The sequence below is a fragment of the Hyperoodon ampullatus genome (assembly GCF_949752795.1).
Source record: "Hyperoodon ampullatus genome assembly, chromosome: 3".
Taxonomy (NCBI): Eukaryota; Metazoa; Chordata; class Mammalia; order Artiodactyla; family Ziphiidae; genus Hyperoodon; species Hyperoodon ampullatus.
Genome location: NC_136916.1, coordinates 149,017,896 through 149,044,400, shown reverse-complemented (window position 1 = coordinate 149,044,400; position 26,505 = coordinate 149,017,896).

The following is a 26,505-nucleotide window of genomic DNA, read 5'->3' as shown; positions in this document are numbered from 1 at the left end:
ACTCAGAATGACTGACACAGCACCCACGAATTTCCAGCGCACCAGCACGCTCTGTTCTCCCCCTGCTGGGGCCAAGGCACTGGTTGTACAGCTGTGCACCATTTGCACTCCACTGCCCCACGCAAGTCCATGTGTGTGGGTACTTGGGGGAGACGTGTTGCAGAACGGCCAAGTCCAAGATGCCGACAAGAAACATTACATAAGCTTTTGCAGTTAATGAAAAGCACTTCTACTCCATTCCTTCAGACTGCAAAACCAACAGCTGCACACAATCAGGCACCAACATGCAGGGAGCCATTCCCCTGTTTGCACAGGAAGCTCCAGCATGCTCCATGTCCCTCTAGAATCACACCACCGAGCCAGCCAAGGTCTCAGCTCTGGTCCTGACACATAGCTGGCTTGGACTTAGCTTTCTGAGTTCAGCCCACATCCTGGGTCATCTCCCCAGGAAAGACAATGCTGCCACGTCCAGGCCTGAGCTTGCCCCCCTGCTGGCATTCAGTCAGGTGTGTTCAGGGTCCCATGATGCCCTAAGACTGGGGTCACTGATTTCCTCCTGTCGCAGTGCTGTCCCCCATCTCTATGTCACTTTCCAGTGTGCCCCCCATGTTCATCCCATCTTTTTCATTAGTTAATTCGTAAGGGTTTTTCAAAGTCCAGTTTAAACACCTCTTTCTCTGAAAAGCCTCTTTAACTACCCAGGCAGAATTCACTGCTTGTATCTCTACACTTGGCCACTATTGCATTTCCCTGTGGATTGTAGTTAATTATTTACCTGTCTTTCCCACTTACTAGATGGCAAATCCTTGGAGAAGAGAAGCCATATCTTATTAAACCCCTGAGCCTTATGTAATACTGGTAAAATGAGTATTTCTTCTTTTTTACAAATTCATATAAAAAGGCATACTGTGTAGGTGGAAAGCCCAAACTAGGGAAATATCTGGTTTTCAAAAGAGATCACAAGCTATCCAAGTCAAAAATTCTTGTAAAATTGCCTATGGAAAGATAAATTCTTTTTTTAAAAAAATTATGAAAAATATACATAACATAAAATTTACCATGTTAACCATTTTTAAGTGTACAGTTCAGTGGCATTAAGTACATTTACATTGCTGTGTAACCATCACCACTATCCATCTCTAGAACATTTTCACCTTTCCCATCTAAAACTCTATACCCATTAAACACTAACACCCCGTCCCTGCTTCCCCTAGCCCTGGCAACCACCATATTACTTTCTGTCTCTGTGAATTTGACCACTCTACATACTCATATAAGAGGAATTATACAATATTTGTCTTTTTGTGACTCCTTATTTCTCTTGGCATAGTTCCTCAAGGTTCATCCGTGTGCATGTTTCAGAATTTCCTTCCTTTTAAAGCTGAATAATATTTCATCATACGTATATGCCACATTTCATTTATTCATTCGTTGATGGACATGTGGGTTGCTTTCATCTCTTGGATATTGTGAATAATGCTGCTATGATTGTACATGGCTGTACAATTATCTCTTCAAGACCCTGCTTTCAGTTCTTTGGGGTATAAGCCCAGAAGTGGAGTTGCTGGATCACATGATAATCCTATATTTAATTTTTTGAGAAACCACCATACTGTTTTCCAGAGTGGCAGCACCATTTTACATTGCCACCAACATGCACAAGGGTTCTAATTTCTCTGCATCATTGCCAACACTTGTTATTTTCTGTTCTGTTTTTTTTTCTCCGTAACTGCCCTCCTAATGGGTATGAAGTGGTATCTCATTGTGGTTTTGATTTGCATTTCCCTACTGATAAGTAAAATTGAGCAAAAGACAATTTTCTTTACTTTTTTTCTTTCAGATTAAAGAACTACATCATGTACTTTAGAAAATTTGAAAGATCGGGAAACAGAAATTAAAGTACAGGAACACACAAGAGGAAAAAACCACTTGCAATCCAGTTACCTAGAGATAAACACTGTTAACATTTTGGGAATATCCTTCCAGTCTTTCTATGTAAATGAATTTTTATGGCAAAAATTCATTTCCTTATTTAGCAACTCCCCACCCAGCCCTGCCCCAAGAAGAGATCTTTTTTGTTCAGTGAATGATCTGCTAAGTCCCCTGAGGGGTATGCTGGAGGTAAAAATATCTTGTTTGGTTTTAGGCTTAGTATCAGGTTTTTGTTTTGCTGAGTGGACACATAACAAAGGGCAAGAGCCAACTGCTCAGTGAGGACACTTTTAGAGGCTGGAGATGGCGAAAGGGAAGCATGTGGCCGAGAAGAGGAACAAGTGAGGCGAGTGTGCTACAAGGGAAGAGAATTTTGGAGCAAAGAACAGATATCCATGGAGGAATTTGATGACATTTCTGTCTTCCTCCAAGAACTTCAGTGACATCCATATTGCCATCAGGGGATGGTGGGGTGGGTTTGCTATAGAGAACATCATGAATGTACCAACATGGCTGGAAAAGAGCAAGAGCAGAGCCTTGCCACAGGGCTGGAACAGAAAGAGACACAGCTTATGCTATGTGGGACCTTAGAACCTTAGAGATGGGGACCTTAGAAAACCTGGGCTCATACTATGCACAATGCTCTGTTGGCATTTTCCCATGTATTTAATAGTCTCCTAAAGTATTCTATCTCTAGGCCAAGACTAGGAACTAGTTACCAAAAATCCACTTCCTCTTCCTGGGTTCCTTTGCAGTTAGTTAGATGTGCCCATGTGACTAGTTTTCGCCAAGGGAGGGTGTAAAGGGTTTGTCCCATTTCTAGGCCAAGGCTTTTAAAAAGCAGTGGTGCCCACCTCAGCCTCCTTTCCCTCCCGCCAGCTTGATAAGGGTGATGACAAGGCCCTAAGCGACGAGGGAGCCAAAAGATGGAAGGAACCTAGGTTCCTGAAAAACCAATGAAACCATGCAGAAGAAAGCCAGCTGCTGACCAGGAACACTTGTTTCCAATTGTTATGTGACTGTCATTTCTATTTATCACAGCCTAGTCTGTCCTGGCTAATATATCATCATCGAATGCAATTTAATTATCCAGTACTCTATTGTTAGATGGTTAGACTGGATAAACTGCATTTTGAGGTGTAATATTGTGTTTTAGTTCCACTGCCCAGTAGTCGGGGGTATCCAATAAAAGGGTTTTGGCTGCAAGTAACAGAAAACCTAATTGGAATTCACAAACAAGAAGGGATTTATCGGCTAACTGGGAGCATAGAGGTAAATGGACTGTACTGATGGCTACAATGATGTGAAGACTCAGTTTCTTTCTACTCCTCTTCTTTTTTATACCCAATGTTCGTTGCCTCCTAGGGCTAACTTCCTGGTGATTGTAGAAGGATTTCACGCTCTCTTGTTCTCACGTAACAAGAGAGTTTGTCTCTCACAATCAACCAACAGCAGCTCAAAGCTTTGCACTGACAGGCTCATCCCTGAACCAAACCTTGTGACCATGACAATTGGACTTCCAGTAGCCTAGACCAATCAGGGCTATCTGCTGGAGCTGAGAGTAGGTTTGATCCCAGCCAACAATGGCTAGATGGCTGCCACCAGTGGTGCTTACCTTTATACAGAGATGGAGAAACTGCGTTGCTCAGATATACAGAGGAGAAAGTCACTTGATGCCAGCTTTCCCTGAAACAAAGAAAGTTTCGGGAGATGCTAAATAAAAGTGAAGTAATTTCCCCCTTCTATGCATTGAAATACGTCTTTGGAAAAATTACTTTCTGCAAAAAAGATAAGAAAGATAGAAATGGTGAAAGAAGTAGATGATTTAAAGACAAGGACACAGAGTCAACAACCTGGGGAAAATTAAATGACTTGGAAACGAAGTCCGGATATTTGAGAAAGAATATTTTATATGAGACACTCTCATGGTGGGATGGTACAAGACAATTTAAGAAAAGGACAGTGGGCTTCCCTGGTGGCGCGGTGGTTGAGAGTCCGCCTGCCGATGCAGGGGACACGGGTTCGTGCCCCGGTCTGGGAAGATCCCACATGCCGTGGAGCAGCTGGGCCCATAAGCCATGGCCGCTGAGCCTGCGCGTCCGGAGCCTGTGCTCCGCAACAGGAGAGGCCCGCGTACCACAAAAAAAAAAAAAAAAAAAAAAAAAAAAAAAAAAGAAAAGGACAGTGGTATATCTTGATGTCATGTGTGGGAAATTAAAGTTCAAATCTCTTTCTTGGCTGGCTCCCTCTCTGCTTTTGGAATACCTTGCACACTTATGCACATTGAGCATGACTGTCAAGGACACTGTCTGCATGCTAAATTCAGGCTAGTTATGCTGATCTCAGCCTTTCCTCCAAACAGTATAAATTCATTTTCCTGGAAATCATGGAATGGACTAGAAACAGAAGAGAGGTAGGTAGGTAGAGGCTTTTCTTCCTATACTGCGTCACTCTTTACCTCTAAGACAGGAATTAGATAGGTTTTACTTGTTGGTTCACAGAGGAATTGGGCCAATTATTTTTATGCACACAAAAATAATTCCTTTCAGCACATTGATTGACTTAAAAACCCCCGTGTGTAAAATCTGCACAAACAAAAGGCATGCAAAGAGATCTGCTACAATAAGATTAAGTTCAAATGGCAAGGCAGGTGTTGAATTGAAAGTTAACTGGCAATGTCAACCACAAAATGGTCTAATTCACCTTCTCTACAGAAGCAAGGGAGCCTGCTCTGTTTGTTTTTCTGCCTTACTCCCTCCCCAATGCAATTCTCATATTTCCAATGCAATCCTCAAAATCCAACTCATCTTCCACTTCCTCCGTGGAATCTTCCTGAACTACTACAGCCTCTATCTCCAGACTCCCTGGCACTCACTGAAAAGGTACTAAAGAATAGGGGTTAAAAGCTCAGACTGTGATGTCAGCCCTGCGATTAACCTAGATCCTTAGTCCACTAGCTGTGTGACCTGGGGCTCATCCACTCTGAGCCTCAGTTTCCTTGTCTGAAAAATGGGACCAAGAGGGTGACTGTAAGAATAAAATGAGATAATGCATGCAATGAGATAATGCCTGGAGCAGGAACTCAAACAGGGACTTTAAATGTCAACACATTGTTCAAAAGTGCACCACTAGTCAGGACTTCCTGTTTGATGGCTGGTCAAACAGAAATTTGGATCATGAAGCAATTTAGAAATGGGCCAAACTCACTTATGAAAATTGTTTTTGTGAGATTGTAATGAGGTTGGGGGGGAGAGGCAACATTTAACAGATTTTCCATCACCTAAAAAAATGAATGAACCAATGAGCCACTTACAAAGGATCATTATGAATTTGTTCATTGAAACAAATCTGTAAGGCCCTGAATTGAGCAACACAAGCTAACCAGCACTTAAAGTGCTGAAAGTTTCTTTCTTTTTCACAGATGTCTACTGCTTGTGTAAGCAGCTTTTGGCAGGGAAGAGCTCTTTGCAGGAGGCACCCTTTTGTCTTGTCACTAAGCTTAAACCAGGCACCCCCATGCTCCACTCATCTCTGGCCCTAGCACCTCTTTCAAATCTTTTGATCATCCAATACCTTGCCTAATTTGTTGGTTCTTTCTGTAGATCAAAGAAATAGAAATGAAGAATAAGTAATTATCAGATGACCAGATCTCTTCCCTAGTTTCCCCTTCAGTAATCCTGCGAACAAACTGTGTGAACAAGATAGCATAGAAAGAAAAATCACAAGAAGTCGACAAGCCTGCATGCAGTGGGGAATGGAAATGACTCTGATCCCCTATCTCAACGATTAATGGAGATTACTTCCCTTTTTCCCTTTAAAAACTTTCATGACCGAGCAGAACCTTCGGAGATGCTTTTCGAGGACAATGAGTCCACCGTCTCCCCAGACTGCGAGCGTTCTGATTAAAAGCAACTTTCCTTTCTACCAACATATCTTTCTTGGGTATTGATTTTCGAGCGGCGAGCAGCCAGACCTGATTCGGTAACACTTGTGCACGTCCAGTGGTAAGAGAATGGACCACAGAACGGTATAAATCAGCACCAGAGCTCTGGCCCAGTTCCCCACTAGGCCTGATCTTGGGAAAGTTACGTACTCCCTCCCAAGTAACAGTTTCCTCATCTATGAAATGGGAATAAAATTCCCCCTGTATCAAATGGTCTCTGTGAGAATTAAACAAGCCAATTCATGCAAAGAACTCAGTTTAGTATCTGACACAATATATATTCAATAAATGTAAGGAATTATGGTAAAAATAACTATCCCACAATTCAGATTTCTTACTACTTTTCTTTAGCATTGTCTTCAAACGTGGACTCATTTGTTTAAGCACACCTTTACATGAAACTTGGAGCCAGCACTTTGCTGTTTTATGGAATTTGCATTTTTTAACCAATAAATCTTTTGAATAGTGCTCTGTGGATATCAAGAATGATAATGATAAGGCTTGTCACAGAAAATGCATGTAAGAGATGGGAGAACTAGACCCATAGGTGAGGGAGGTTGGTATGATTTATAATTATTTGAAAAATCAGCTCCTCTCCCAAATTGAGTTGATTTCGTACCATCAGCAAGACATGCTTTAAATTCTTCTTGGACAAGAAAATTTCTAAAAATCTTATACCTAACCAAATCCTCTATGCCCTTGAACTAAATCTGGGAAACTCTGAGTTATGATATTATGCACCTAATACAGTAGGAATGAGCTTAAAGTAATTCTCCATAGAGAGATTTACAGAAAGGCTGTTCTTTCTATATATTCTGAGATGATGTCATTGTCTCCCTTTCATTGGGAGGGGGCCAGGAATGGTGACAGGGCTGGGGCCCAGCAATGATGGATGGCTCCTCTCACCTGGACCCTTTGAGAACAATAACCCCTTTGTGAGTTATCAGGCCTTTCTTCTGGTGAAAGGAAGAACAGACTCTTGACCTACAGGTCTCTATTTGTAAGAAGGCTCTAACTACCAAGGCTGAAGGCCACAGACAGGCACTGGCCAGCCGCTGAGAATGCACTGAGCCAGACAGGCATGGCCACTACCCTCCTGGAGCTTACACTCCAGTGGGAAAGACAGCAAATACATGATGGGCAAACATAATTACGACTGTAATGAACCCCATGAAATACAGAGCAGCACTGGGTTTTATACTGGGACCTGATGGAAAGGGGAGAGGAGAGGTTAGGCATGAAATTGCAAACACAACTTTTATATCAAAACGAGCATAGACACATGATGTAGAACACAAACTTGCTTCCGTGTTAGAGATAAAGGTGGAGACGGCAGAGAAATCGCATTTGCCTGGAGTGGGACTGGCTATGCCTCATCCTCTCCTGAGTTCTGGGTTGAGGCTTCCAGCCTCAAGGGGTGGCTGAGTTGGAAGAGTTTGAGAAACTCTGGCTGGGGCACAGTGGGCTTGGGCTCCAGGGGTGAAGCCCTCTAAAGACATGAGAAGACACCTTCTGGCTGGCTGGGAGGCAGCCCAGGGCCAGGAGATCCCTGGCCCAGATTGGCAGCCAGCAACTCCTTTAGCTGCTGTGGCATTCTCCAAATTCTTCACGAAGCTTTCAGTGTTGTCTCCTCAGCCCAGGAAGCCCCTCTTGTTTTAAGTTATCATCTAATCTTCCATCAGGGTGTAGATGAAACTGTTTGTCTTGGGACACAAAGGAGCCAGTGGGGCATGTGGTGGGGGGAGAGGAGAGAAAGAGAGGAGATGGACCTCTGACCCACTCCCCTTTCCTACTGCACTCTGTTCTCTTTCTTTAGGCAATTGTCAACTCATCTGCTAATTATCTAAGTCCACCCCCTGGGACACAGTAGGCTCAAAGCATCTGCCGTATGATGTCAACCATCCTCTGAATACTACCTGCACTCCTGTACCCCCCCACCAGCACCTTTAAACTCCTCTGACTAGACCAGCATGAGGCATTTCTGAGGTGTGGAGCAGATTGCCATGGGATGAGGAGCCACTGGTGGTGAGAAATGGACTCACAGAAGGCAGCCTTCTCTCTCACACAACGTGTGGGACAGAAACGCTTGGAAAAGTCTCACCTGCTCCCGCCCCCAAGGTGGTACCAGTTGCAGGAGAATCTCCAGAACCAGGAAAGCTCATGGCACAGTAGAACCTGAATGTGTCCTGGGACTCAGCCCAGAACTATTGAATCCTTGAATTCTTGAACACCATCAAACCCAAACAGGCCCTGCGTAAAACATATTAAAGGATAACTGAGAAATTAAAACAACCCCTTAAAAACTTCAATAATTCTATTACTACAGGACTCTAGTTATTTGTAATGGTCTTTCACTTTCTTAGATCCCTTTGAGATTGGCTGGGACCTGGCACCTGGGACCCTTTACCGGAGTGCTTGCACCTGGACTAATGTCTCCTGCAGCAACAGAACACAAAGAAACTATAAGGGACTAAAAATAACTGCATGCATGTGCAGTTGGGACAAGTTATGAGCAATAAGATACAAAAAAAGCCACAAACCAACTGCCATTTCTTAGGTGTGAGGAGTAAAAGCAGGGCACTGCCCATGATCCCTGCACACAGCACCACCAAGGGGGTGGGCAGATCACTTAAGCCACCCCTCCAGCTTGACCCACAGATCCACCCCTACCCTCACCCCATTTAAGGAACCAGCCCGCCATCCTCGGAGAGCAAGCAAGGGAACCTGTTACCTGTCTTCACTCCCAATAAAGCCTTGCCTGAATTCCTAGTCTGGCCTGTTACCAATTTCTATTGATTAAAGAGTCCAAGGACCCAAGTCAGTAACACCTTGACATGTATCATTAGCAGTTGTCTGGCTATCAGAATCGCTTGTCACACATAAGAAAGTTTTTACGTTTGTGAGAATAATTACAATGTGCAGGGAATGCCTGTGTTGATCCATGGATGCTGTAGTTAACCTCATGCTCCCTGAGATTTGCACACCTGTACACCAGCTCCACCATAAAATCTGATGCCTTAAGATACAGAATACCTTTTTTTTAATGCTGAGAATTTAATTCATGGTACATTTCAAACCAGTTGGAGAAAGAAATACCCAATAAATGGTATTGGGTTGATATGCTACCTGCTTCAGGGCAGAGAAAAGGTAGCCTAGCCTTCTCTACCCCACCTCACATCTTATCCAATAATTAATTCCTTATGATTAAAGAGCCAAACAAAAAACAAAACTAACAACTTAAAAATATCTGTATATATAGGATAATTTCAAAAAGAAATCCTGAGTTAGGAAAAGCCTTCTTAAAGCAAGACTTCAAATCCAGAAATATTAAATAAAAATAACTGAGGTTTGATTACATGAAAATGGCAAACTGTGTGACTAAAAACATGCCATGAACAAAATGAAAAAAAATGGCAGGGCCTCCCTGGTGGCGCAGTGGTTGAGAGTCCGCCTGCCGATGCAGGGGATACGGGTTCGTGCCCCGGTCTGGGAGGATCCCATATGCCGCGGAGCGGCTGGGCCCGTGAGCCATGGCTGCTGAGCCTGCGCATCCGGAGCCTGTGCTCCGCAACGGGAGAGGCCACAACAGTGAGAGGCCCGCATACCACAAAAAAAAAAAAAAAAAAAAAAAAAAAAAAAAATGGCACAGCCACAGTGGAAAACAGTACGAAGTTTCCCCAAAACATTAAAACTAGAACTATCCTATAATCCAGCAATTCCACTTCTGGGTATATATTTAAGTGAAATGAAATTACTATCTCCAAGAGATATCCACACTCCCATAGTCACTGCAGCATTACTCACAAGAGCTAAGACTTGGAAATAACCTAAGCTTGTTTGAGGGATGAATGCATAAAGAAAATATGGTATATATATATATATTCTTCAGCCATAAAAAAGAAGGAAATCCTGCCATTTGCGAAAACATGGGGGGACCTTGGGGGCATTATGCTAAGTGAAATAAGTCAGAAAGAGAAAGACAAATACTGGATGATCTCACTTATATGTAGGATCTTAAAAAGCCAAACTCATAGAAACAGTGGGATGGTGATTGCCAGGGGCAAATGTGGATGTGGGGAGATGTTGATCAAAGGGTACAAACTCCAGTTACAAGATGAATAAGTTCCATGGACCTCATGTACAGCATGGTGACTATAGGTAACAATACTGTATTGTACACTTGAAAGCTGCCAAGAGAGTAGATCTTAAATGTTCTTACCACACACATACACACATAAGATATTTTCATGAGGTGATGGACTGTGATGAACATTTTTCAATATATTACATATTGAATCATCACACTGTACATCATAAACCTACACAATGTTATATGCCAATTATATCTCAATAAAGTTGGAGAAAAAAAGCCAAAAACAAAATTAAAAACTAAATGGCCAAACTGGAAGCAAACAGAGATACAACTCACAAGCTGCCTCCCTAGCAATCTTTTCTCAGTAGAATCCCTCTTTATCAACACTCAGATTTCATAAAGCATACATACCTCTCCAATGTAACATGTTTAGGGCCTAGATTTATATAGAAAACTTTATTTGTACACCTCCCAAACTCAATATAACATTTTAAACAAAGTAGTATATTTATGGTGGAGGGGGCAGGAATTCTTTAGTTACTTTCCAAATATAACTGAAGGAATTTCAAAATCATATGCAGATGTTTTGAAGAGGGCAGAATGTCAACAAAGGGATGTGAGTCAGATGTTGACGGTGCTGAGAGGCCGTGCGGCTGCACACATGCAAATGCCTGTTACAAGTCAGAGTCACTGTGTGGTCAACAGGAAGCAATGTTTTCTACATCTGACATACTAAGTAATTTGTTACGTTTACTGACTTTCTCTTTGTTTTAGGAAACTGGTTGGTAGTGATGGATTAGCAAAAAAGGGGCTACCGGTTAATATTTTCACTCTGTGTCTGGCCTTTAGGAAGGTTCCTGATGGTAAATGAAAGATACTCATATTCACAAGCAGTAGTACAAAGGATTAATATTGAAAAAAACTATAATTCTACATATTCAAATGTGAAAGAATAAACAACCACTAGAGAATGGGTGAAGAAGGCAAACAGACAACTCACAAAAGAAAAAACTGTGAAATTAGCCAATAAATACAAACGACACTCGACCTCACCAACAAACAAGAAAATGCACTATATGCATTAAAACAATGAACAGCCATTTAAAAAACTTATCAGATCAACAAAAAGAAAAAGTTTAATAATATTAAGAGTTGTTGAGGATTTGGGAAATCAGGCATATTGCTGATGTCTGTGTACACTGATGAGGTATTTTTCCAGGCAAATTGGTGGTATCTATTAGAAATGGTAATGCACACATGCTCTACTTTAACAATAAATTTCCAGAAACCTATTATTCAGAAATACACATGTGCACAGACATGTGCATAAGGATAAATATCACAACACTATTTGTAATAGAAAAATATTTTGAAAAGATCCAAAAGTACACCAAGAATTTAAATATATTACGGCATGAAATGTCATATAGTTGTTAGAAGGAGTGGGGTAGGCTTATATATATTGATATGAAAAGGTCTCTGAGGTAGATTAAATGAACAGAGCAACCTGCAGAACATGTGAATATTCTACATTTATGTGCATATATATATTCATTCATACACACACACACACACACTTAGGCAAGTACATAAGAAAGGGGACTGAAGTGCTGAGAGCAGTTACCTCTGGGAGGGAAGTTGTCCTAGGAGGAGGCAGTGGGAGATGTCTTCTTGTTCACCAAACTTTCCAGTTTCTTTCCCAGCTGTGCTCCTCTCTGTAGGATATATCCCCACACCGTTGACCTTGGGAATGGCCATGTGACTTGCTTTGGCCAAAAAAGAAACGTTGATCACTTTTGTGCTAAGTTGTAGAAGTCAGGGCCTCATTTGTCTTGTCTTTTTCTTTCTGCCAGATCGACAGTGTTCCAGATAGAGGCTAGGTTTTTCCATCAGCTTTGGTTCTGGTGTGAAAAAGGCAATAAGCAGAGCTTGTAGCCAACTCGTGATAAACATGTAGTGTGAACAAGAAATAAACATTTGTTGCTATAAGCCACTGAGATTTTGGGGGTGTTTGTTACTGCAGTATAACGTGGCCTACTCTGACTGATACAAATAAAGGAAGACTTCTACACGTTTTCTTTGTGTACTTCTCAACTATATAAGCATTTTGCAATATATATATATACACTCATATATTACTTGTATAATAAACTAATTTTTTAAATATTTTAATTATTTTAACATTATTTATTCATTTTTGGCTGCATTGGGTTTTTGTTGCTGTGAGTGGGCTTTCTCTAGTTGCGGTGAGCTGGGGCTACTCTTCGTTGTGGTGCGTGGGCTTCTCATTGCAGTGGCTTCTCTTGGTGTGGAGCATGGGCTCTAGGCACGTGGGCTTCAGTAGCTGTGGCATGTGGGTTCAGTAGTTGTGGCTCGCAGGTTCTGTAGTTGTGGTGCACAGAATTAGTTGCTCCACAGCATGTGGGATCTGCCCAGAGCAGGGCTCAAACCCATGTCTCCTGCATTGGCAGGTGGATTCTTAACCACTCTGCCACCAGGGAAGTCCATAATAAACTAATTTCTAAAAATTGACATCTTTGCAAAATTACAAATGACTATATGTCAAGGACCTTTGAGATTGTTGACAAATAGAGACTGCAAAGCTAAATCCTGGAATTCCAAGGGCAATTGAAGTGCCTGCCTGAGACCTGCAGGCCAACATACCATGGCTACAACCTGAAATGCTGGGAAAAGGTAAAAGGTGTGTTTTATCAAACCAGTGGCCAAGAAATACAGCGGTTAAGTGGATATGTGAGAATTCTTCTTGTGTACGTTAGTTGGGGAGGTCAGGGCAGTAAACATACTACCCCCCAACCACAATGACAAAGGGCATCCAAATACATGGTGGGACCACAGTGGTTGCTTTCACAGATATTGGGAGACTTCGTTCTTCCATAGCAGGGATTGAGTGGCAATTACTGCTGACTCACAGCTGTCTGAATGTATCAGTCTCATCAGATATGTCCAGAACACAAAGAATTTGAGAACTACCAACCCAGGAAATAGAGCAGGTAATTGCATGTAGACTCTTATTTCCTGGTGGGGCTGATGTTCCATGCTCAAATTCCAGGCTTATTCATTGATTGCACACCTCCTCTGTGTCAGGCACTGTCATTGCCTTCAGCCATGCACACAATCTTAGCTCTCAAACTCACAGCCCAGATCAATAACACATACCCTGAGGCAGGGATAACGGTAATAACAGTAGCAACCCTTTCTTAAGGGGGTAGAAGTTCCAAGCATTGTGCCAGGTATATATTATTTCTAATAAAAAAAATCCTGCATAATTATGTCTACTTTTTTGCATGAAGAAACTGAGGTGGAGAGAAATGAATGAACCTCCTTCAGTTCTGAGAACCCCTAGGTAAGGGTCCATCTCAAGTTCCTTCTGTTGTCTAAACAAGTCACCTCCTCTGCAAAGGGATGATTAATAATAGCATCAAAGGGGGAGTGACTGAGCCTTGAATCAGAACTTTAACCTAGAGAGCAGGGCGCAAAGACCCAGCTTTTTGCCTATGCTGTCTGCAGAGGGCGATGCAGAGCCTGGCTAGCGGCCAGCCTGGTGATCTGACTTAGTTAGGTTAGCTATGGTTAGCATTCCTCCCATCTCTGCCCTCACCCCCTCCTTCTTCTAGTGCTGGAAGTAAACATCTGCCTTGCTCAGGGCATGAGGGTGGGAGTAAAGAAAGTCCTCACAACAGCAACAGTCCTTTGCTGTTGTGCAAAGAATTCTAGAAGACGCAGATCTGGGTTGTGGCAGCACGAGAGGCCCCAAGGTGCAACCCCTCAAGTCCCTTCCGTGGCTGAGGGTGGGGAATCAGTCCCATGTATTTGCCATCAGCTCAGTACTCTGTTTAACCTTCTTCCCGGTGAAGCACTCAGCACAGAGAAATACCCTAGGAAATCTAACTCAGGGCTGTTCTTGGTTTCTTAAGGAAATTTAACCAAAACAAGGACGTGGCATGGCTCTCAGCCCCGAGACTGTAACCATGTGGGGCTCATCTTCCCACCCAACAGGGGAGCAGAGAACAGTGAGTAGAGGACGGTTCACCAAAGAGCCTGAAAGCTCCCGAGCAAGAGGTGTTGGGGGTGGTCTCCTTTCCCAGGCTCTGCTTCAGGGCTGAGGTCACAGGGTTCAGCTGCCTTTGCACCCGAGGACCGGCAAGGCCCCCAGGGCACACAGAACAGAGCCAGGGGCTTCTCAGTCAGATGAGAGAAATTCTGGGCAACGTACAGGATGGCAAGTCAGATTTTGATGAGTGGCTCAGCTCTGTATTGTGGATGGAAGTAAGGAGAAAGAAAGAAATTCATGTAAATCTCCCAACAGGCAACCCAGCTGGCACTGAAATGGCCAATAAGAGAGAAAACTTGAGCAAGAGGTGAAGGGGATATGAGGATGCTCCTGGGACACATGGGTTTCTCCCCGGGATGTGAGCAAACTGCACAAACATTTTGGTGGAGCACCTGGTGGCGGAGGTTTCATCAGAGTTATGATTCAATGAAATGAAGCACCGAGTTTATACTAGGGTCAGATTTCATCTTAATAGTGCTATAAATGACTCTACACCTTTATTTATGGACTCATCAAAGGTCAGAAGGGGTCAGTTTTTAGTTGTACTCAACTATGCTTTTTAGGAGAAATTTTGTGCCCTTCTGAAGCTAGTGTGCAAAATCTCAGGGGGCAGTCATTCTCAGGGTTGTGCAAATGGGCACCCCTTACATCTTACCTGTCCCCAGGTGTCTCACTAATCTCACTCTAGACATGGCCCTGGGGTCAAGCACAGTGCCAAGGGGAGCATAGGAGCTCAGTCATTGAATGAATAAAGGCACAAACAAATGAGGTAGAGAAGAAGGACAGTCATTGGAAAACTCTAGATACTGAATGCTTTCACAGCCTTTGAACACCCTGTTTTCCAGAAGGCACGTGTGAAGGTAGATGAATGGGACCTTTGGTGTTGTAGTCATCTTAGTCAGCTTGGGCTGCTATAACAAAATACCACAGGCTGACATCTATTTCTCACAGTTCTGGAGGCTGGAAGTCAAGATGAAGGTGCCAGCTAGTTCAGGTCTCAGTGCAGGCCTCGTTCTGGCTTGCAGACAGCTGCCTTCTCACTATATCCTCACATGGCAGAGACAGAGGGCTGTGGTCTCTCTTCCTCTTCTTATAAGGACACCAATCCCATTGTGAGACCCCCACCCTCATGACCTCAAATAAACCTAATCACCTCCCAAAGGCTTCCCCTCTGAACATCATCACATTGGGGGTTAAGGCTTCAACATATCAATTTTGGTGGGACATAAACATTTAGCCCATGTCAGTAGCGTATTAAGATTACGTATTTTGGGGCCTCCCTGGTGGCGCAGTGGTTGAGAGTCCGCCTGCCGATGCAGGGGATACGGGTTCGTGCCCCGGTCTGGGAGGATCCCATATGCCGCGGAGCGGCTGGGCCCATGAGTCATGGCCGCTGAGCCTGCGCATCCGGAGCCTGTGCTCCGCAACGGGAGAGACCACAACAGTGAGAGGCCCGCGTACCGCAAAAAAAAAAAAAAAGATTACGTATTTTGGATCCCTGCTTCTGTACGAAAGTTTGATCACTGAGGTAGACAGAATTCTAAGATGGCTCCCAAGATTCTCACCCCCTAGTGTGCATACTCATGTAATCTTCCTTGAGGTGAGTGCACCTGATTTAAACAGGTGAGCTCTTTAAAGAGGGTCTAGCGGTCAGAGATGGAAGAAGACAGAGAGACTGGAAATGTGAGAGGGATTTTCCTGGGGCCTTGAGGGAGCTAAGAGCTATGTCATAGAGGGCCTATGGAGGGGATCACATGGTAAGGAAACGTAGGAGGCTTCTAAGAGCTGAGAGCAATTCCCAGCGACAGCCAAAAAGTAAAGGGGACCCTCAGTCCTACAACCAAAAGTAACTAAATTCTGCCTAAAGCTGTGTGGGCTTAGAAGAGGACCCCATACTTCAGATGAGGCCCCAGGCTGGCTGACATCTTGATTTCATGTCATGAAACCGTGAGCAGAGAACCCAGCCACACCATGACGAGACCTCTGATCTACAGAATGCTGTTATAATAAATTCATGATGTTTTCAGCTACTAAGTTTATGGCAATTTGTTACACAGCCTAGAAAAGCAATACAATCTCCTTTCTACAGGAGATCAGCCCACATCTCTTGAGTCCCTTTATCTTACTAAAACCAGCTTCTGTTTGGTTGTTGATTACATTTTCCCTTATATTAACACACAACCTCCTTTCTTTCTTCTTCTTCCTTATTTTCCCCCTACTGTTTCCTTTGGGAATTTACACAGTAATTCAAATCTGCTGTGTACACATTTTTATTTTAACACTATTTAACGCAGAAACTATATTATCTTCTCCCCAACCTCTACAAAGCATCTGCAGGGCACACATCATTGTGAGGCTACTGTTTTCCTCCTTCCCAACCAGTGTTCAAGTCTTCCAAAGCTTAACATTATGTTTATTACATAACAGCACGACATAAGCCCAAACAACCTGCTGCTGGGCTTTTAAATATAGCAACTGCAGAAATCTCTTCTGGGCTTGATGAAGAGCCACTTCAAATGTTTCCTAATTTCAGCAATTTTCTGGTCTATAGAAAACAAGGTCCAAAAATGGCTCTGCAGGTAAAGTGCACACACAAGAAACCCACCCCTCCCTCAACAATGACACAGAGGGTGGGAAGTGGGGAGGGAGCCGAGGGCCCTCCGGTTGTTGGGATTTGCAGGCGGCCTCTCAAGGAGTATTGCCTCTGTGTGAAACCCTCTCAGGGGTGAAAATGGAAAAGGCCCAGAAGTGGAGGCCTTCCAGGTTGGCACCTCAGTGATGGTCCCTCCCTTTGTTCCCTTTTCTAATTGCCGGGACCACTGGCAGTTGTATTCACCAAAGGGACTCTTGGTTGCATTAAGAGCTGACTCAATCTGGCTTAAGAACAGGGAATTTCTTGGCTTGGGAATCTGTTGAATAAGGGTTGTGCTGCTCCCTTTGACCTCCCCATGTTGGTTCTATTCTCAGGCACCAACACCCCACACAGCACCCCTCTCCTCCTCACCCCACCCAGAATCCCTGGGCTTGCCCCATGGGAAAAGGGTGCCTCTTTCTCCTATTCCAGCCATCTACCCTGGGCTGACTGGTTGGGCTTGGGTCTCATGCCCTTCTCCTAAATCATCACCATGGCCAGGGGGGTGGAACCCACTGTTTGGCCAGGATGGGAGCAGGTGTCCACTTCTAGGGCAGGAGTATGAGGTCCCAAGGAATGGGGTGGGTGAGGGGAAGGTTGGATGTCCAAAGGAATCAGGATGCCATTGTCAGACAGGGTGGAGTGGACACTGGGCAGGCCAGAACAACTGATGTCCTCAGCTGTCTGACCTATTCTAATGCAGGCTATTTGGGAACAGCTGGGACCTGGAGAGGCAATTGGGAGCAGGGGTTCTCTCTCCACCTCTGTACTTCCACTGAGCCACCGGAATCCTATATGTTCATCTGTATGTGTGTGTGCACTTCACCCAGCTCATCAGCTGAGAAGCAGAGTCAAGGTGTAAATTGATAACACATTTCTGCTCTGCTCTGGGCCTTCTAATTTCCTCTCCTGGCTACAAGGTGGTAGAAATTTCTGTGCTCTTATATCTGTACTCCTCTGAGAGTGGACTGCCTTCCCTCAATACACAGAAAATCTGGGGCCTCATGAGGACTTCACACCAGAGACCTGGCCTGCCATGTGTGGGAGTCTGGGTGCAGCAAGAAAATGGGAAGCTGGGGTAAGCCTGTGTCCCAGGCTTTGGGGGGCCCCTGGAGCTACTGCTTCTCTCCATGGGGTTGCTCTGTCTCCGCTTGTGACCTATCAGACCCACCACCTGGTAGGACCTTTCTGTGTCCACTTCTAATGGGTTTTCCTTGTGCATCTGTCAGGGGTGCCATGACCCCTGCTTTCTGGATTGGGGCAGGGAGAGGGCTCTCATAAGTTCCTTCTAACTGAGCTCTGGCCCATGGCAGACAGAACAAATACTCACTGACGGTTCAAGGTGACCCCCCACCACCACCACCAACTCCTTTGAACAGCTTCCATTTGTGCTCTGCCAGTGAGATTTTCCTATTCCATCAAAGAGTTAAACAGTTTTTGATGGGGAAGGCAGGAGATCTTCCTTATATAGGACACATATTTGGAAACCGGTCTCTTAGCAGTTGGGTGTGCCGTATGCAAAAGGAAAGTGTCAGTTAGTTTAGCCCAATTTTATTAATATCGGGGTCTATTATAAAACCACTCTAAAATGCACATCAAAACTACAATGAGGTACTATCTCACACCAGTCCGAATGGCCATAATTAAAAAGTCTACAAATAACAAATGCTGGTGATGGTGTGGAGAAAAGGGAACTCTACTACACTGTTGGTAAGACTATAAATTGGTGCAGCCACTGTGGAAAAAAGTACGGACGTTCCTCAAAAAACTAATTAGCTAGCCATATGATCCGGCAATTCCACTCCTGGGCATATATCCAGATAAAACTCTAATTCAAAAAGATATATGCACTCCAATGTTCATAGCAGCACTACTTACAATAGCCAAGACATGGAGACAACTTAAGTGTCCATCGACAGATAAATGGATAAAGAAGATGTGGTAAACATATACAAAGGAATATTACTCAGCCATAAAAAAATAATGAAATAATGCCATTTGCAGCAACACAGATGGACCTAGAGATTATCATACTAAGTAAAATAAGTCAGAAAGAAAAAGACAAATACCATATATCACTTACATGCTGAATCTAAAATATGACACAAATGATCTTATTTACGAAATAGAAACAGACTCACAGACATAGAAAACAAACTTATGGTTACTAAAGGGGAAAGGGGGTAAGAGAGGGATAAATTAGGAGTTTAGGATTAGCAGATACAAACTACTATATATAAAACAGATAAACAACAAGGTCCTACTGTATAGCACAGGGAACTATATTCGATATCCTGTAATAGACCATAATGGAAAAGAATATGAAAAAGAATATGTCTATATGTATGTATAACTGAATGACTTTGCTGTACACCAGAAACTAACACAACATTGTAAATCAAGTATACTTTAATAATAAATAAATAAAACCACTCTAATATATAACAGTATACCTTAAAATGTATCCCAGTGGGATTATCTATTTGATTAATGATATTTAAAGCACTAATTTTATATTTAACATAAGGAATGTGATTGAATGATTCATTTATGTATTAAACTTGTATTTATTGAATATTTAATAAGTGTATGGTTGTGAGCCAAGGGATACAAAGGTATTTAACACTTAAGTCTCCTCCAAAAGTTTACAATCTACTAGATGAAATAAGTGCATAGCACAAAAATAACTAAATATGATTCTATATCAGAATCAGTCTGTTTCTTTAAAAAGACAGCTTACTAAGTTCACCTAACTCTCAGCTTGAGGAGTTTAACTGAAATTAGCTAAGGTTTGACTCAGGTATCCGGTATAAAAAGGGCCACTCAGAAGCTCTGAATACCAGGAAAGATTCCGGAGGTTGCACAGAGAGCTGTAGTGTTGAAAGGAATCCTTTGACTTCAAAATGAAGTCAGAATCTTTTGACTGCCCTGAAAGAAGCTGTGTGAAAGCCAATGAAGAAAATGACTAAATCATTCTTGATTTTTGGCTTTAGAGCAAGGCATACGTGGAAAAGAAGCAGGAACATCAGATTTCCAATGGCATGTTAACCATTTGGAGAACGCGCTGGTCAATGGATAGAGAATCCGTTACAGGAGATGTGTCATATGAAGTCAGAACAGAAAGTAAGAAAGAGGGGACACATGCTGAGCACTGGCAGGGTGGGCGAGAGTCACCACGGAGAAGGTGTCTCAATGAGTTGGGTCCCAAGTTTAAACATCTCTGGGAAGGGCCCTGGTCCATCACCCTGGTCAGATGTTGCCCTTGGACCAGTCAACTGGGGCCATAGGGGGAGGGGTGTGTCATATAAAATAGCTGATGATTCTGTAGTAGCCGTGCAGGGAAGGTAACGATGTGGATCATGTACTATCAGAGGGTGGGGGGGCTGGGGAGGAGAAGGACAGACAAAAACATGTGTCCAGTATGCCTGCCTTTAGCTGGAGAGATTTCAGTAGCTCAACTTCAACGTCCTGCCACTCAGCACTGTGTTACTCTGGTTGCTTCTGTGACTCGGATATTAAGCCCCAGTTCTAAAAAGTGAGTGAGGATGAGAAAACAAAGCCCCACCCAGACTGCTGAAACTAATGATCGTTCTTCACCCTGCACCATGTGAGTCCCCACTTGTGTAACCTGCCCCAGTAACTCAGTCTTTCTAGGACTGGACTTCTTGGGGCAGAGGTCCTTATTCTGAACCTGGACCTATGTCCCCAGCTTCACTATCTGCTGAGAGATTTTCCTTATGTCAACATATGACCTCTTGCCTTTTCCTGGATCCCCAGCGGCCATACTTTCAGCTCCACGTCTGCCCCCTTCCTGCTGCAGTTAACTGAGTCTTGATCACTACCTAACCAAGGCTGCTTTCAAGATCGAGCTCAGTGTGAGGGCTTTGCAGGATTTGGTGGGGGTGACGCGATATGAGACTGAGTCAGTGTTCCTGGAGGCATCTGGCGCCAAAACTGTCGGGGTGGGGGGCAGGTGGCCCCGAAAGACCATCGAGGGAGTTCTTACATGTTTCCTGCGTTCCTTGCCTCTCCATACAGAGGCACAGGGACTTTGAACGGGCTGGAGTGGCTGGGTGACGGGGTGTACGGAAAAGGAATCCGTTTTGACCCACTTCCCAGAGCAATGGACACACATGGGACCTCAGGAGACTCAAACGCTGCTGCACAGCAAAGGAAACCATAAACAAGATGAAAAGACGACCTCAGAATGGGAGAAAGTATTTGCAAACGAAGCAGTGGACAAGAGATTAATCTCCAAAATACACAAACAGCTCTTGTAGCTTGATATCAAAAAAACAAGCAACCCAATCAAAAAATGGGCAGAAGACCTAAATAGACATTTCTCCAAAGAAGACATACAGATGGCCAAGAAGCACATGAAAAGATGCTCAACATCGTTAATTTATTTATTTATTTATTTATTTTTTTAATTTTTTATTTTTTGTGGTACGCGGGCCTCTCACTGTTGCGGCCTCTCCCGTTGCGGAGCACAGGCTCCGGACGCGCAGGCCCAGCGGCCATGGCTCACGGGCCCAGCCGCTCCGCGGCATATGGGATCCTCCCAGACCGGGGCACGAACCCGTATCCCCTGCATCGGCAGGCGGACTCTCAACCACTGCGCCACCAGGGAGGCCCTCAACATCGTTAATTGCTACAGAAATGCAAATGACATATCACCTCACACCAGTCAGAAGGGCCATCATCAAAAAATCTACAAACAGGGCCTCCCTGGTGGCACAGTGGTTAAGAATCTGCCTGCCAATGCAGGGGACACGGGTTCGAGCCCTGGTCTGGGAAGATCCCACATGCCGCGGAGCAACTAAGCCCGTGTGCCACAACTACTGAGCCTGCACTCTAGGGCCTGTGAGCCACAACTAGTGAGCCTGCGTGCCACAACTACTGAAGCCTGCCAGCCTAGAGCCCATGTTCCACAACAAGAGAGACACCGCAATGAGAAGCCCACACACTAAAATGAAGAGTAGTCCCTGCTCTCCGCAACTAGAGAAGAGCCCACGCGCAGCAACAAAGACCCAACACAGCCAAAAATAAAATAAATTAATAATAATTTTTAAAATCTACAAACAATAAATGCTGGAGAGGGTGTGGAAAAAAGGGAACCCTCTTGCACTGTTGGTGGGAATGTAAATGCATACAGCCACTACAGAGAACGGTATGGAGGTTCCTTAAAAAACTAAAAAATAGAACTACCATATGACCCAGCAATTCCACTACTGGGCATATACCCTGAGAAAACCATAATTCAAAAAGACACATGCACCCTGATGTTCATTGCAGCACTGTTTACAATAGCCAGGTCATGGAAGCAACCTCAATGTCCATTGACAGATGAATGGATAAAGAAGATGTGGTACATATATACAATGGAATATTACTCAGCCATATAAAGGAACGCTATTGGGTCATTTGTAGAGACGTAGATGGACCCAGAGGCTGTTATACAGAGTGCAGTAAGTTGGAAAGAGAAAAACAAATATCGTATATTAATGCATATATGTGGAATCTAGAAATATGGTACAGATGAACCTGTTTCCAAAGCAGAAACAGAGACACAGACATAGAGAACAAACATATGGACACCAAGTGGGAAAAGGGAGGGCGGGATGAACTGGGAGACTGGGATTGACATATATACACTAATATGTATAAAATAGATAACTACTGAGAACCTGCTGTATAGCACAGGGAACATTACTTAGTGCTCTGTAGTGACCTAAATGGGAAGGAAATTCAAAAAAGAGAGGATATATGTATACATATGACTGATTCACTTTGCTGTGCAGTAGAAACTAACACAACATTGTAAAACAACTATACCCCAATTAAAAACAAAAATCAATACTTGACAGCTTCAAACACCAGAATAACAAAATCATACTGTGGATCCTGCCATAGATATTTGGCTAGTTTGTGGGAATGCTTGAAAACTACACGCAACATGCATATCACATGACAACCAACAGACGGCCCTCCAGTGCTGTCCATTTTCATGATGGGACCCTTCAGAAACCTCCATGGGGGTCTGTGCCATCTCCTGTTCTTGCAAGGGGATCACAGGATGAAAGAGGGTCATGAATGAAGCTTTTCAGTAGACTGACAGTGTGAACCACTTCTTGGACCATTGAAACCCCCTCTCTGAGGATGTGAAAAGACAGCCCAGCACCCATGCTGTTTCCAGGACTCCTGGAGATGACTTCTGAGACAGAGGCCAAACCACAGTGCTCAAGTGGTGGTGTAAGAAAAGGTTTCTCCTACCCTCTAGAGGGTGAAGAAATGTTTAAAACATCCAGTTTTTAAAACTCCAGGAATCTGAGACAATGATCTCCAAGTCCCTGGTCTTAGAAAGAATCACTAGACTTTAAAACAACAACAAGAAAACCCTAAATGTCAAAAGGAAGGGGTGGTAGAGAGAGCGCTAAAGCCCTAGATATTTCTTTGTTCTTTTTGTTCTGAGTGTAGATAGCCAACTGCCGAGTTTTGGTGGCTACAATGGAAGAAGGAAGAAGGTGGGTCTTGAAGGCAGTCCATCTGGGAGGGATCCCAGCTGGGCCCTTTCTTAGCTGTGTGAGCTTGGACAATTTATATAACCTCTTAAGCTTTAATGTCCTTATCTGGAAAATGGACATAACAGAATCTGCCTGATGTGAAAACTTAAATGAAAGAATGTATGCAAACCCTTAGCTCACTGCTTGGCACACAGAAGAATCTAAGGAGGACACGTGTTCTGTGAAAGGGAGAGGATAGAAGGTGGAACAGGATGAAAGCAGGTATCTTAGGAAGGTGTCGCGATTGGGCCAAACCCACTGACAGCAAGCTCCCTGAGGTTCTGACTTTGTCTTACTCATCCTTGAATCTCCAACACCCAGCATGGGCCTTGTACAGAGTTGGCACTCAAGAAATGTTTGTTAGACTGAATGGAGCCCTAGCTGGGCCTGAGTCAGGGAGAGGTTTGCAGAAGGGGAAGGAAGGCAGGTGAGAGAGAAAAGGACACAGAGTGACAAAGCCTGAATGATGGAGATTCCAGATGATAAATGCTAACTTTGCCCTGTCTTTAGAGTCCCCATAAAATTAATGGACTTGAGATGGAATTGTTTCAAAAGTGTTTGGGGAGCCAGATGGGAAGCTTATGTCATTGTGTTCCCTTGCGAGCTCAAAATAATGGGTCGCGTTCCTGCCTGCGGGGGAAGGTAGGCATCCTCCACCTCTCTCTGTCCATCACTGCTGAAATGGAGCCTTCCCATCCTCTCTGCAGATGCCTTTTGGAAATGCTACCTGCTCTGCGAGGCTGTCCTGGGCAGCTGGGGAGTGGGGCAGGTGGGGGGAAAGTGCTGTGAGGTAGAGCCAGGCAGGGAGAACTAGACATTCCAGCCTCACAACAAAAGACACATCCCACATCCCCTACGGGAAGTGAACGCAGCACCAAAAGCTAACCAAGTTCTCAGGCTGGGCGCCTGGGCGTATTTTAGGTCTTAGCTGCACAGGAAAGCTGTCAGAAAACTGTGAACTGCTCTGCAAATATAGCGATTTGTTAGTTAATAGTGTGGGGAGAAGAAAATAACAGCAGACCAAGAGATACAACAGGGTCCTTCCACCGCTTTGCAGCTCACCCCGTGTCAGACGGGGCCACCAACCTCTTTGGACCTGAGTGCTTCACCGACAGAACAAGGATAGCTTCCTCGAGCCCACCTGGGTCAAAGTGACCCCGTGCTTTTCTGTACTCCAAGCCACGTAGCCCAGATTTTTATGTGACATGTATTTTGCTCTCTCTGGCATGAGATTTTTTTTGATATTTCAGTTAATTGTTTGTATAGCTCTTGACTCGGCCGATTATAAGCTCCCTGAAGGCTGGGATTGGTGGGAAACGCAGTCAAGAATTATTCATTTTCAGGCATCCACTTAACCAGCATTGACTGAGTCCACCAAGCACTGTGCTAAACTCTAAGATGATAGTGCTGAGCTACTCAGGTACCATCCCCGCACTTGGAGAGTGTTTCTTCTGCTGGGGAAAATGGGTATGCATGATAAAATAGAACAGACCAAGAAAAACAGAGGCAGAGCTCCTGCGTCACAAAACTCCAGGGGGCAGATTCCTACAGAGCACAGCGTGAGTGATGTCCCTCAGATTGCGCAGGGCAGCAGCCCTGGTGTCACCACATTCCCAGGGTCTGGCCTGATGCCTGATGCTGTAAAGGTTTGTTAAAGAACAAAAGAGGATTAAACGAGGGGTCTTCCCCAGTGCGGTGACGGCTTTTAATGTCTGACTGTATCCATTTGTCTTTCTGCACACACCTCCTGGCCCCTGTGACTAAATCTGCCCAGTGTAATGCCAGCAGAAGTGCCAGGATTCACTTTCTGGGCTGGCGGGGCAGGGTGGGTGGGCAGTGCCTGACCCCCTCCAGCTGTTTCTTTTCCTGCTGCGGTGACCAAGGCAGCTCTAAGATGATGGATTCTATCACCCTGAGCCCCTGAGAGATTCTGTGGGGCAGGGCAGAGCAGTCCCTCATTGGCTAAGAAGCATTGATTAAAACAAGCCTGTGTTATGTTAAGCCACTGAGACAGTGGGGCCGTTTGACACCCTGGCATAGACTGATCTATTCTGACTGATGCTCTCACTTTCCTGTGAGTTGGGTCATGGGGTCGTTTATAGGACCAAGCACAGAGGTGATCAGTAAATGTTAAAAAAAAGAACTGAGAGGTGGAAGAGGAATGTACATTGATTCATAAGTATTATCAGTGCCTTTTCCCTCTGCTGGAATTCCTCAGCTCTTAGGAAATGTGCTCTGTGTGCCCTAGGCCCCAGACACAATGGCTGGATTGTTCATTTCCAATAGGTGGGTTTCCTTTTACCCGCGAGGCCCTCTCTGTGGTAGGTAAGGTAATGCTGCCTTTTCCACATAGAAAAAAGCACACCAGCTTCTTTCCATTGATGCAAACAATCTGGAGGAAGGACGTAATGGAGGAAAACTCCAGGCCCCCAGAGTTGGAGCAGGTGGGGTCTTTGCCTACCCAAGCCCCCCCAGTGTGGCTCACACAAAACAGAGATGCTTGCAGCTGTGCTGTGACCAGAGCCAGAGGTAAGGACCAAAACACTCCATCCCCACTGCCACAGACCCACTTCCTTAGACCAGGGGTTCTCAAACTCTGGAGTGTATTCGAATCACCTGGAGTGCTTGTTCAAACACAGACTGTCAACCCTCATTCCCAGAGTTTGTGATGCCGGGCTCTGGGGTGGGGCCTGAGAATTTGCATTTCTAACAAGCTCCCCAGTGATGCTGATGCTGGTCCAGGGAATATATTTTGAGAAACCATTGCCGTAGATGGATGTTCTGCCTCTCAAAGTCAAGGATAAAAGCAATACCTTTGAGATTAGCCCTATAACCTGTTATTAGCCTTAACGATACAGAAGGAAGGAACTCTTTTTTTTTTTTTTTTTTTCCAGATTACCCAGTTCAGTAGAGAGGAAAGGATGAAGAAAAGATAAGTTTCAGGGAGGAGAAGGCCTGGGAAAGAATCCAATTTGAGGACTGTTGTCCAGAGGGGAGGGCTGATGGGTGTCACAAAGGAAGGTCCTGGGATGAGAGCCAGAAGGAACCTGGGTGCTGAGGTAGCCAGAGAAAGACAAGTTTGACAGCTGATCATTGGGTAGTGAAAAAGAGCACTGGATTTGCAGTCTGAAAACCTGCATTTCTCTCCCATAAGGCCTTGCAGCTACTGGCAAGAGCCAAGATAAAACCACTCTGAATTCAGTCAAAGGTGATCTAACAGCTCTCATGGGCAGAGACTGCCAGTTTTCTAGGTGGGTAAGCCCAGTCCAT